The sequence below is a fragment of the Pyrus communis genome, chromosome 1, assembly GCF_041283825.1.
Source record: "Pyrus communis isolate YQ-2024b chromosome 1, ASM4128382v1, whole genome shotgun sequence".
NCBI lineage: Eukaryota > Viridiplantae > Streptophyta > Magnoliopsida > Rosales > Rosaceae > Pyrus > Pyrus communis.
This window is the reverse complement of record NC_142565.1, coordinates 203,166-215,952: the sequence shown is the minus strand read 5'-3', so window position 1 is coordinate 215,952 and position 12,787 is coordinate 203,166. Positions and strand designations below refer to the sequence as shown.

General features: G+C 33.9%; 1 long non-coding RNA gene across 1 annotated transcript; it reads left to right on the top strand.

The window, feature by feature from the left end:
• Window positions 1-217: 217 nt before the first annotated feature.
• On the top strand, window positions 218-1,770 carry LOC137719588 (uncharacterized). The gene is made up of 3 exons (XR_011066417.2): window positions 218-466; window positions 568-641; window positions 1,581-1,770. It is a non-coding gene; the product is annotated as an uncharacterized LOC137719588 (long non-coding RNA).
• The last annotated feature ends 11,017 nt before the right edge of the window (window positions 1,771-12,787 follow it).

The window sequence follows — 12,787 nt, the reverse complement described above, 5'->3', positions numbered from 1 at the left end:
TTTCGTATTTTTGGAAAAGTTTGATTCCGTTGTTTTTAGGCCCTAAAACTAGTCCAACGTGGTAGATTATGATTAGGGCTTCATTTTGGTATAGATTATGTGAAAAATGGACGTAGGAACACGGATAACGACAAGTTCAAAGTTTGGCCGGAGCTTTCGAGGGTTTTTCCGGCGAATCCACGGCGAGTTAGGGGTCGAGGAAGGTATGGATGCGTTCGTCTCGTCAATACCTTCATTTTGATATATAGTACGTCGAAAATGGTTAAGAAATGAAGAAGTTATGACACTTTGAAGTTTACCCAGAAATTCCGGCAAAACACCCACCGCCAGCGAAACCAGTCCGGCGACGCGAGGAAGAAGACGCGCGCGTGGGCAGCGCGTGAACAGGGCGCGTGGGGGCGCGTGAGAGCTCCAAATTGAGTTCTGAAAATTGTCACGCGTTCGTGACGTCGTGTAGATCACCGTGGTATATTCATACACCCAAATTGAGTAACGTATGAGAAAGTTATGGACGAATGTTTGGTGTATGTGCGTTAAATAACGTCAATTTGGTTACTTTTTGTATAGGTGAAAATTATACAGAAGAAGAATGTAACCAATCTAGGGGAGGCTCAGGGACCTACGAGACGTCGATGTGATCTGTGAGTGGGCAGTTACTTTTCAGTATATATATATACGTATGCTTGACGTATTTCCCAGAAAACGTATTTTAAAAGAAATACGAATTAAATATCCTGTCATATATGCATCATATTTTAATATGTGCATTACCATAATTATGCATACTGTTGCATGGTGCTGAGGAGGCCCAGGTAAGCTACATTTGAAATATATTTAATATACGTATGAAATACGTTTGGAATACGATTGAAATACTATCATCACATGCATTAGTAGTGGCATAAATTATATATGTGTAATTGGTGCTGTGGACGCACAGGTAAGTGGTATTCATGTTTGTATTTCAGTAGTAGCTTGAGATGTTTAGAGAGCTCATAATCTGCACCCCCGGTGTTAGTGCTCCCACCCGAGGCCAGGGCACAGCCTTCACGTGTATGTTCACCAGCACCGCATGCTCGCCTTGGATCCAAGTTAGGTGCAAGCCTGTCGTACAGACCACATTAGGTGGTTCCGACTTGTAGGTGACCCGCGATTTATCGCCCAACTTCACGTGATCATAGCACTAGAGCATACATATATATATTACACCCAGCCTATCGTACAGACCACGTTAGGTGGTTCCGACTCGTGTGCAGATTCAGATATTGAGTTGAGATTGAAGCTCTATATGCAGCCGTACAGGTCACGTTAGGTGACTCCCGGCTGCTAGATTATATGACATTGATATGAGTTATGCTTGAGCATTTACATTTATTATGAGATTCTGATGTGGCATATTCTGAAGCATGAATGGCATACTTTGGAGCATGACTGGCATATCTATACATACGTATATATGTTTATTTTCTGAGAAAGTATACAGGTTTTACGGAGAGGGGTTACAAAGTTTTGAGAAGTGTTTGGATTTGGAAAAGAATTGTTTTACTGACCCACTCAATTTTGGTTTTGCGCCCCTCCAGGTTCAAGAATTGCAAAGGTGTGGTAACTACGAGGAAATTCAACGGTGTTCTGACAGAATGGACCAAATGAGAACTCACCTTCGGGTGGTTCATCTTAGAAGTTGTATATTTTAAAGCTTCCGAACTGTGTAAATGGTTACGTCACTCTCACGTGACGGCCAGCATGCCCTCCTTCGGGACGGGGTGTGTCATTCTTGATGGTGGAACCCATTTGACAATGTTTTGGTCTTCACTATTGTATGTTTCACTTATTTTTTCAGTTTTGGGCTTAAATATTCTACTAAGAATACATTTGTTGCAAAATAAATCATAAAACCGCTTCCAAACAAGTTATAAAGTTTTCCTTAATGCTCGCAGAAAATATTTCGCAAAAATAAAAATTTGCATTTTTGACAAAAAAAATGTGGGTTAACACTCACAATTTTTAGTTGTTTTACAAATTCGTATATAAATCATTGTTCAATCTATTTGTTTTCATATTTGCCTCACCGTGAAATTTTGAAAATTAAGGTAAGACTTTCCGTCGAGATTCTTTAGGGTAGAACCCCATTTGACAATGTTTTGGTCCTCAATATTGTATTTTTCACTTATTTTTTCAGTTTTCGGCTTAAATATTCTACTAAGTTTACATTTGTTGCTCAATAAATCATGAAACTACTTCCAAACACCTTATAAAGTTTTCCATAACGCCCACAGAAAATATTTTTCAAAAATAAAACTTTTCATTTTTGACGAAAAAAACATGGGTTAACACTTACTGCTTTTAGTCAGTTTTGCAAATTCATACATAAAAGACCGTTCGATCTATTTATTTTTAGCTTCACCTCAATGTGGAGTTTTGATAATTAAGTTGAGACTTCCCATTTAGATTCTTGAGGGTGGAACCCCATTTGAAAATGTTTTGGTCCACATTATTGTATTTTTCACATTTTTTTTTCTTCAGTTTTCGACTTAAATATTCTACTAAGTATACTTTTGTTGCTCAATAAATCATACAACTACTTCCAAACACCTTATAAAGTTTTCCTTAATGCTCGCGGAAAATATTTTGCAAAATAAAAATTTTCATTTTTGACCAAAAAACGTGGGTTAACACTCACGATTTTTAGTCAATTTTACAAATTCGTACATAAATCATTCGTTCAATGTATTTTTGTTCACCTTCGCCTCACCGTGAAATTTTGAAAATTAAGGTAAGACTTTCCGTTGAGATTCTTGAGGGTGGAACCCCGTTTGACAATGTTTTGGTCCTCACAATTCTATTTTTCACTTATTTTTTTAGTTTTTGGCTTAAATATTCTACTAAGCATACATTTGTTGCTCAATAAATCATAAATATCTTCCAAACACCTTATAAAGTTTTCCTTAATGCTTGAGGAAAATACTTTGCAAAAATAAAAAATTTCATTTTTGACCAAAAAAACGAGGGTTAACACTCACGACTTTTAGTCGGTTTTGCAAATTCGTACATAAATCACCATTCAATCATTTTATTTTCACTTTCGCCTGAATGTGAAGTTTTGAAAATTAAGGTGAGACTTTCCATTGAGATTCATGAGGGTGGAACCCCATTTGACAATGTTTTGGTCCTCACTACAGTATTTTTCACTTACTTCTTTCAGTTTTTGGCTTAAATATTCTACTAAGTATACATTTGTTGGTCAATAAATCATAAACCCACTTCCAAACACCTTATATAGTTTTGCTTAAAACTCATGGAAAATATTTCACAAAAATTAAAATTTTCATTTTTGACCAAAAAAACGTGGGTTAACACTCACAGTTTTTACAAATTCGTACATAAATCGTCGTTAAAACTATTTCTTTTCAACTTCGCCTCACCGTGATGTTTGAAAATTATAGTAATACTTTCCGTTATATTCTTGAGGGTGCAACCCAATTTTAACAATATTTTGGGCTTTCGACTTAAATAGTATACTAAATATACATTTGTTGCTAAAAAAATCTTAAGTCCGCTTCCAGCTGCCTTATAAATTTTCCTTAATGCTCACGGAAAATGTTTCACGAAAATATAATATTTGCTTTAAAAAAAGGGTTAACACTCACGGTTTTTTGTTGGTTTTTACAAATTTGTACATAAATCGTCGTTCAAACTATTCACCTTCGCCTCACCGTGAAGTTTGAAAATTATAGTAATACTTTTTGTTATATTCTTGAGGGTGGAACCCAATTTAACAATGCTTTGGGCCTCCCTACTACACTTTTCACTCATTTTTTTAGTTTTTGATTTAAATAGTATACTAAATATGCACAATAAATCGGAAATCCGCTTCTAATGCTCATGGAAAATATTTTGTGAAAATAAAAAAATTTTATTTTGACAAAAAAGTGGGTTAACACTCACGTTTTTTTGTCAATTTTTACAAATTCGTACATAAATCATCATTCAAACTCTTTATTTCCACCTTCGCCTCACTGTGAAGTTTGAAAATTAAAGTAATACTTTCTGTTAATATTGTTGAGGGTGGAACCCCATTTTAACAATATTTTGAGCTCACTACTATATTTTTCAATTATTTTTTTAGTTTTCGACGTAAATAGTCTACTAAATATACATTTGTTGCTCAATAAATCGTAAATCTACTTCCAAATGCCTTATAAATTTTTCCTTAATGTTCGCGGAAAATATTTCGCGAAAATAAAATATTTGCACTTTTGACAAAAAAAAACGTGGATTAATACTCATGGTTTTTAGTTAATTTCTACAAATTCATACATAAATTGTCCTTAAAACTATTTATTTTCACCTTCGCCTTACCGTGAAATTTGAAAATTATAGTAATACTTTTTGTTATATTCTTGATAGTGGAACCCCATTTTAACAATGTTTTGGGCTTTACTACTATATTTTTCACTCTTTTTTTTTCGATTTAAATAGTCTACTAAATATACAATTGTTGCTCAATAAGTCGTAAAACCACTTCCATATGCCTTATAAATTTTGCTTAATTGTCACAGAAAATATTTTGAGAAAATAAAAATTTTGTAGTTTTGACAAAAAAACGTGGGTTAACACTCATAGTTTTTAGTCGATTTTTACAAATTCATACATAAATCGTCGTTCAAACTATTTATTTTCAACTTCACCCCACTGTGAAGTTTGAAAAATAAAGTAATACTTTCCGTTAATATTCTGGTGGGAGGAACCTAATTTTAACAATGTTTTAGGCCTCACTACTATATTTTTCACTTATGTTTTTAGTTTTCGCCTTAAATAGTCTACTAAATATCCATTTGTTGCTCAATAAATCGTAAATCCACTGCCAAATTCTACAAATTCGGCCATAAATCGTTGTTTGAACTATTTATTTTCACCTTCACCTCATCGTGAAATTTGAAAATTAAATTAATACTGTCCATTAATATTCTTGAGGGTGGAACCGTATTTTAACAATGTTTTTGGCCTCACTACTATAATTTTCACTTATTTTTTTAGTTTTCAACATAACTACTCTACTAAATATACATTTGTTGCTCAATAAATCGTAAATCCGCTTCCAAATGCCTTATAAAATTTTCCTTAATGGTCATTGAAACTATCTTGCGAAAAAAAATATTGCAATTTTGACAAAAAAAAACGGTTTTTAGTTAGTTTCTACAACTTCATACATAAATCGTTGTTAATTTTTCACCTTCACCTCACCATGAAGTTTGAAGATTATAGTAATAATTTTTGTTATATTCATTGGGGTGGAATGCCATTTTAACAATGTTATGGGCCTCCCTACTATATTTTTCACTTATTTTTTTAGTTTTCGACTTAAATAGTCTACTAAATATACATTTGTTGCTTAATAAATCATAAACTTGCTTCCAAATAAATAAATGAAATAGAAAAGGATACGATCAGTACTTTACTACCGATTCACCACCATAACTGTCGCTAGATTGTTAGCAACAGTTCCGGTGACGAATCGCTAGCTTCATACCAAACCCCTTTTTTCAATTTTTTGCCTTTTTGTTTTTTTGTTTTTGGTTCTTGCTAATGTTTGTTTTAGTTCTCTTGAGGGTGGAGCCCAATTTTAACAATGTTGTGGGCCTCACAACTATATGTTTCACTTATTTTTTTAGTTTTAGACACAAATAATCTACTAAATATACATTTGTTGCTCAATAAATCGTAAATCCGCTTCGAAATGCCTTATAAATTTTCCTTAATGCTTATCCAAAATGTTTCGCGAAAATAAAAAACTTGCCTTTTTGACAAAAAAAACATGGGTGTTACGTTACACTCACGGTTTTTTTGTCAGTTTTTACAAATTTGTACTTAAATCGTTGTTCAAACTATTTATTTTCACCTTCGCCTCACCGTTAAATTTGAAAATTAAAGTAATACTTCATGTTAACATTCTTGAGTGTGGAACCTTATTTTAACAATGTTTTGGGCCTCACAACTATATTTTTCACTTATTTTTTTAGTTTTCGCCTTAAATAGTCTACTAAATATCTATTTGTTGCTCAATAAATCGTAAATCCACTGCCAAATTCGTGGGTGTTGACGGTTTTTGGTCTGTGTTTATAAATTCGTATACAAATCGCCGTTCAAACTATTTATTTTCACCTTCACCTCATCGTGAAATTTGAAAATTAAATTAATATTGTTTGTTAATACTCTTGAGGGTGGAACCGTATTTTAACAATGTTTTCGGCCTCACTACTATAATTTTCACTTATTTTTTTAGTTTTCGACATAAATACTCTACTAAATATACATTTGTTGCTCAATAAATCGTAAATCCGCTTCCAAATGCCTTATAAAATTTTCCTTAATGGTCATTGAAAATATTTTGCGAAAAAAAGACTATTGCAATTTTGACAAAAATCGATTTTTAGTCAGTTTCTACAACTTCATACATAAATAGTTGTTAATTTTTCACCTTCACCTCACCATGAAATTTGAAGATTATAGTAATACTTTTTGTTATATTCTTGGGGTGAAACGCCATTTTAACAATGTTTTGGGCCTCCCTACTATATTTTTCACTTATTTTTTTAGTTTTTGACTTAAATAGTCTACTAAATATACATTTATTGCTTAATAAATCGTAAACTTGCTTTCAAATAAATAAATGAAATAGAAAAGGATACGATCAGTACTTTACTACCGATTCACCACCATAACTGTCGCTAGATTGTTAGCAACAGTTCCGGTTATGAATTGCTAGCTTCATACCAAACCCCTTTTTTCAATTTTTTGCCTTTTTGTTTTTTTGTTTTTGGTTCTTGCTGATGTTTGTTTTAGTTCTCTTGAGGGTGGAGCCCAATTTTAACAATGTTGTGGGCCTCACAACTATATGTTTCACTTATTTTTTTAGTTTTAGACACAAATAATCTACTAAATATACATTTGTTGCTCAATAAATCGTAAATCCGCTTCGAAATGCCTTATAAATTTTCCTTAATGCTTATCCAAAATGTTTCGCGAAAATAAAAAACTTGCCTTTTTGACAAAAAAAACATGGGTGTTACGTTACACTCACGGTTTTTTTGTCAGTTTTTACAAATTTGTACTTAAATCGTTGTTCAAACTATTTATTTTCACCTTCACTTCACCGTTAAATTTGAAAATTCAATCAATACTTTATGTTAACATTCTTGAGGGTGGAACCTTATTTTAACAATGTTTTGGGCCTCACAACTATATTTTTCACTTATTTTTTAAGTTTTCGCCTTAAATAGTCTACTAAATATCTATTTATTGCTCAATAAATCATAAATCCACTGCCAAATTCGTGGGTGTTGACGGTTTTTAGTCTATTTTTACAAATTGGTATATAAATCGCCGTTAGAACTATTTATTTTCACCTTCACCTCACCGTGAAATTTGAAAATTAAATTAATACTTTCCGTTAATATTCTTGAGGGTGGAACCGTATTTTAACAATGTTTTCGGCCTCACTACTATAATTTTCTCTTATTTTTTTAGTTTTCGACATAAATACTCTACTAAATATACATTTGTTGCTCAATAAATCGTAAATCCGCTTCCAAATGTCTTATAAAATTTTCCTTAATGGTCATTGAAAATATTTTGCGAAAAAATAAATATTGCAATTTTGACAAAAAACGGTTTTTAGTCAGTTTCTACAACTTCATACATAAATCGTTAATTTTTCACCTTCACCTCACCACACCATGAAGTTTGAAGATTATAGTAATACTTTTTGTTATATTCTTGGGGATGAAACACCATTTTAACAATGTTTTGGGCCTTCCTACTATATTTTTCACTTATTTTTAAGTTTTCGACTTAAATAATCTACTAAATATACAATTGTTGCTTAATAAATCGTAAACTTGCTTCCAAATAAATAAATGAAATAGAAAAGGATACGATCAGTACTTCGCTACCGATTGACCACAAGAATTGTCGCTATCTTGTTAGCAATAGTTTCGTTACGAATCACTATCTTCATACCAAACCCCTTTTTTCAATTTTTTTTCTTTTTTGTTTTTTAGTTTTTGGTTCTTGCTTATGTTTGTTTTAGTTCTCTTGAGGGTGGAGCCCAATTTTAACAATGTTGTGGGCCTCACAACTTTATGTTTCACTTATTTTTTTAGTTTGCGACACAAATAATCTACTAAATATACATTTGTTGCTCAATAAATCGTAAATCCGCTTCCAAATGCCTTATATAAATTTTCCTTAATGCTCATGGAAAATGTTTCGCGAAAATAAAAAAATTTCCTTTTTGATAAAAAACATGGGTGTTACGTTTCACTCACGGTTTTTTGTCAGTTTTTACAAATTTGTACTTAAATTGTTGTTCAAACTATTTATTTTCACTTTCGCCCCACCATTAAATTTGAAAATTAAAGTAATGCTTTATGTTAACATTGTTGAGGGTGGAACCTTATTTTAACAATGTTTTGGGCCTCACAACTATATTTTTCACTTATTTTTTAAGTTTTTGACTTAAATACTCTACTAAATATACATTTGTTGCTCAATAAATCGTAAATCCGCTTCCAAATGCCTTATAAAATTTTCCTTAATGCTCACATAAAATATTTAGTGAAAATAAAAAATTTACATTTTTAACAAAAAAACGTGGGTAAACACTGATTGGTTTTAGTAAGTTTTTACAAATTCGTACATAAATCGTCGTACAAACTATTTATTTTTACCTTCACCTCACCGTGAAGTTTGAATGTTCTACTAAATAGACATTTATTGCTCAAAAAAATAAAAAAAACCGCTTCAAAATGCGTTATAAAGTTTTCATTAATGCTCATGGAAAATATTTCACAAAAATAAAAAATTTGCATTTTTGACAAAAAAAAGTGGGTTAACACTCATAATTTTAAGTCAGTTTTACAAATTCGTACATAAATCATCGTTCAATCTAATTGTTTTCACCTTCGCCTCATCGTGAAATTTTGAAAATTAAGGTCAAACTTTCTGTTGAGATTCTTGAGGGTGGAACCCCATTTGACAATGTTTTGTTCCTCACTATTGTATTTTTCACTTATTTTTTTCAGTTTTCGGCTTAAATATTCTATTAAGTATACATTTGTTGCTCAAAAAATCATAAAACCGCTTCCAAACACCTTATAAAGTTTTCCTTAATGCTCGCGGAAAATATTTCGCAAAAATAAAAAATTACATTTTGGCCAAAAAAATGTGGGTGCTCACGATTTCTAGTCGGTTTTACAAATTCGTGTATAAATCATCGTTCATACTATTTGTTCTCACCTTCGCTTCATCGTGAAATTTTGAAAATTAAGGTAAGACTTTCTGTTGAGATTCTTGAGGGTGGAACCCCATTCAACAATGTTTTGGCCCTCACTATTGTATTTTTCACTTACATTTTCAGTTTTTGGCTTAAATATTCTACTAAGTATACATTTGTTGGTCAATAAATCATAAAACCGCTTCCAAACACCTTATAAAGTTTTCCTTAATGCTCGCAGAAAATATTTCGCAAAAATAAAAAATTTCATTTTTGACCAAAAAACCATGGGTTAACATTCACGATTTTTAGTTGGTTTTGCAAATTCGTACATAAATCATCGTTCAATCTATTTATTTTCACCTTCGCCTCACCATAAAATTTTGAAAATTAAGGTAAGACTTTCCGTTGAGATTCTTGAGGGTGGAACCCCATTTGACAATTTTTTGGTCCTCACTATTGTATTTTTCACTTATTTTTTTAGTTTTCGGCTTAAATATTCTACTAAGTTTACATTTGTTCCTCAATAAATCATAAAATTGCTTACAAATTCTACTAAGTATACATTTGTTGCTCAATAAATCATAAAACCATTTCCTAACACCTTATAAAGTTCTCCTTAATGCTCTTGGAAAATATTTCGCGAAAATAAAAAATTTGCATTTTTCCCAAAAAAACGTGGGTGTTAAGGTTTTTAGTCGGTTTTGCAAATTTGACATAAATTATTGTTCAATCTATTTATTTTCACCTTCGCCTCACTTTGAAGTTTTGAAAATTAAGGTAAGACTTTCCATTGAGATTCTTGAGTGTAAAACCCCAATTGACAATGTTCTAGGTGTGACAACCCGTTCCAAATTTTACGTTTTTATTTTATTTTAAAAGCGTGAATTTACTAAATTGCCCTAGAGGCAAGGGCTTTGACTTATATTGAGCATCGTCTAGAGAGACGTATGACTTATTCTTTTAACATATTATCATAATACTCGTGGATGTGAATGCAGAGGCGAAAGCCGTTTGCGAGTCCGGATTATAACGGTATAGTTACGGACGTTCGAAATTGGTTATTCAAGGTTTAATGTTTATTTAAATTAAATCCCCACTTTGTGGGGGAAACCCAATCAGAAAATGGAGGGAGGAAAGAAGAAGTAAAGTTGGCAGCCAATCAAAAAGAAGGAAGAAAAGAAAAGAAAAAAAAAAAAAATGGGAAAGCTCCCCCAAAACCGTGACCCGACATGCACGACCATCCATTTTCCAAGGCCGATTCCGGCCAACTCCGGTGGAGTTTTTCGATGCCACCACCACCATCTTGAAGCTCTCATTACCCTCTACAAAACCCACCCAAGAACCACCTTGATTAACCATGGTATGAGGCGGTTTGAGGCCACGAAAGTTGACGAAAATCAATGGTGCTCCGGCCACCCTTCTCGATTTTCCGGCAAATCGGCAAAGCAATAGCCGATGCCACCACTTGGGCTTTGTAGCCCATCATCCCAGGAGCAAAACCCAACCAACCTTGACCCCGTTGGACCACCGTAGACGACGAATCGATGTTAGGAAGTTTTAGGCACCCGCCGGCTTCGTGGGCAAAATTGACCATCTTCCGTCCACTTTTGGACTTCGTGGCAGGTATGAAAGTTGCTCCACTCACTGAGATCTTCATTTATGTGAAGTTTGAGAATTTTTGGAAATAGTTGAATTTTCCGGCGAGTCGGGGCAGCCGACCGCCACCTGCGGCGGCGCGTGGCCAGTGGGCCGCCAATGCTATTTTTAGGCTATGTCAAATGTCTTGAATTCAGTTTTGTCATTTGAATGACGTAGGTTGATAGTTGGAACCTAAATTCGTTACGATACGTTACTTGATAAAATGTGAATCGATGATCCGACCGTTGGATCGTCACCAAAATTGGATACATTATAATACGTAATATTTAAAGATTATAGGAATTTACGGATGGGGAATCCGACTTACGGATCTTCCTGAATTGGATTTGTAAGTTAGTAAAATAAATGTTCACGGCCACTTGTTTTAGGCAATTGGCGGAGATCTGACCGTTGGATCGTAATGAAATTTTAATATGTTATTCTAGAAAAATATTGTGGATTGTTGGGGGTTGCGGATTAGAAATCTGATATGCGGATCTTCCGGGTCAAGTTATACAGGGTTGTAAACCCTACCGTCGATCTTTGATCGACGGTTGACTTATGGTCAATGGGTATCAAACTATTTTAGAATGTCGTTGAGGTTGTGTTTTATGTGAATTACATATTCTACGGATAAGAGTTCTGAGATGTGATTTGATAATTGGTCACAGGGACCAATCATTCAGGACGCCTCGATGCGTGCGCTAGAGAATCATAGTGTGGACTCCAGGTGAGTGCATATTTTCCTTTTTATCGTACATATTGTTGAGAGTTCTATCGACACTTTTAAATTGATTAGGCATATTACTTTCATATATAATTATTGTGAATGCTTGAAGTACCAATATGAACTACGAATGGCTTGATCCCTGTCTAGGGTACGTAGGCATTCTAACGAGAGGTTAGATGCAACCATAAAATATTTGAGACAAAAGCCTTATTTGGGAAATTGAGTAATGCGAAGGAAATTGATAAAGACAAGTTTTAGTTTTGTGAATTAATTAGTTAATTAGTGTTAATTGGGTTATTATGGATAATTATCCCTGAAAATAAGTAGTTCGGGAGTAGAGCGTTATTGATTGTACATTTCACACCGTATTGTTTATAATTGAAAATGCTACAACATGGTTGAGTTTTAGATTGCATCATGGTATATCCATATGTATACTACTTGCATATAATTATTGGGAATGCTTTCAAGTGCAAAGGTGGACGCAGAACACCCAGGTAAGCTTCAGGTGAGTATATGTTGATGTTAGTGATGGTAGTGAGTACGATTGTGTTGAGACATAGTATAGCTCATAAACCTGCACCCTGGTGTTAGTGCTCCCGCCCGTGGCCAGGGCACAGTCCTTCACGTGATGTTCACCTCCCGCACCTTACGCTCACCTTGGATTCAAGGTAGGTGCACAGTCCTGTCGTACAGACCACTTTAGGTGGTTCCGACTCGTAGGTGACCCACGATTATTCGCCCAGTCTTCACGTGATCGTAGCACTTGAGCGTATTTATTTACACCCAGTCCTGTCGTACAGACCACTTTAGGTGGTTCCGACTCGTGTGCAGGTATACTTATTGAGCTATTGGCTAGCCAGGATTGATGAGATATGGATAAGTCGTACAGGTCACTATAGGTGACTCCGACTTATATGCTAGCCATGATTGATGAGATATGGATAAGTCGTACAGGTCACTATAGGTGACTCCGACTTATATGCTAGCCAGGATTGATGAGATGTGGATAAGTCGTACAGGTCACTATAGGTGACTCCGACTTATATGCTAGAGATATGGATAAGTCGTACAGGTCACTATAGGTGACTCCGACTTATATGCTAGCCATGATTGATGAGATATGGATAAGTTGTACACGT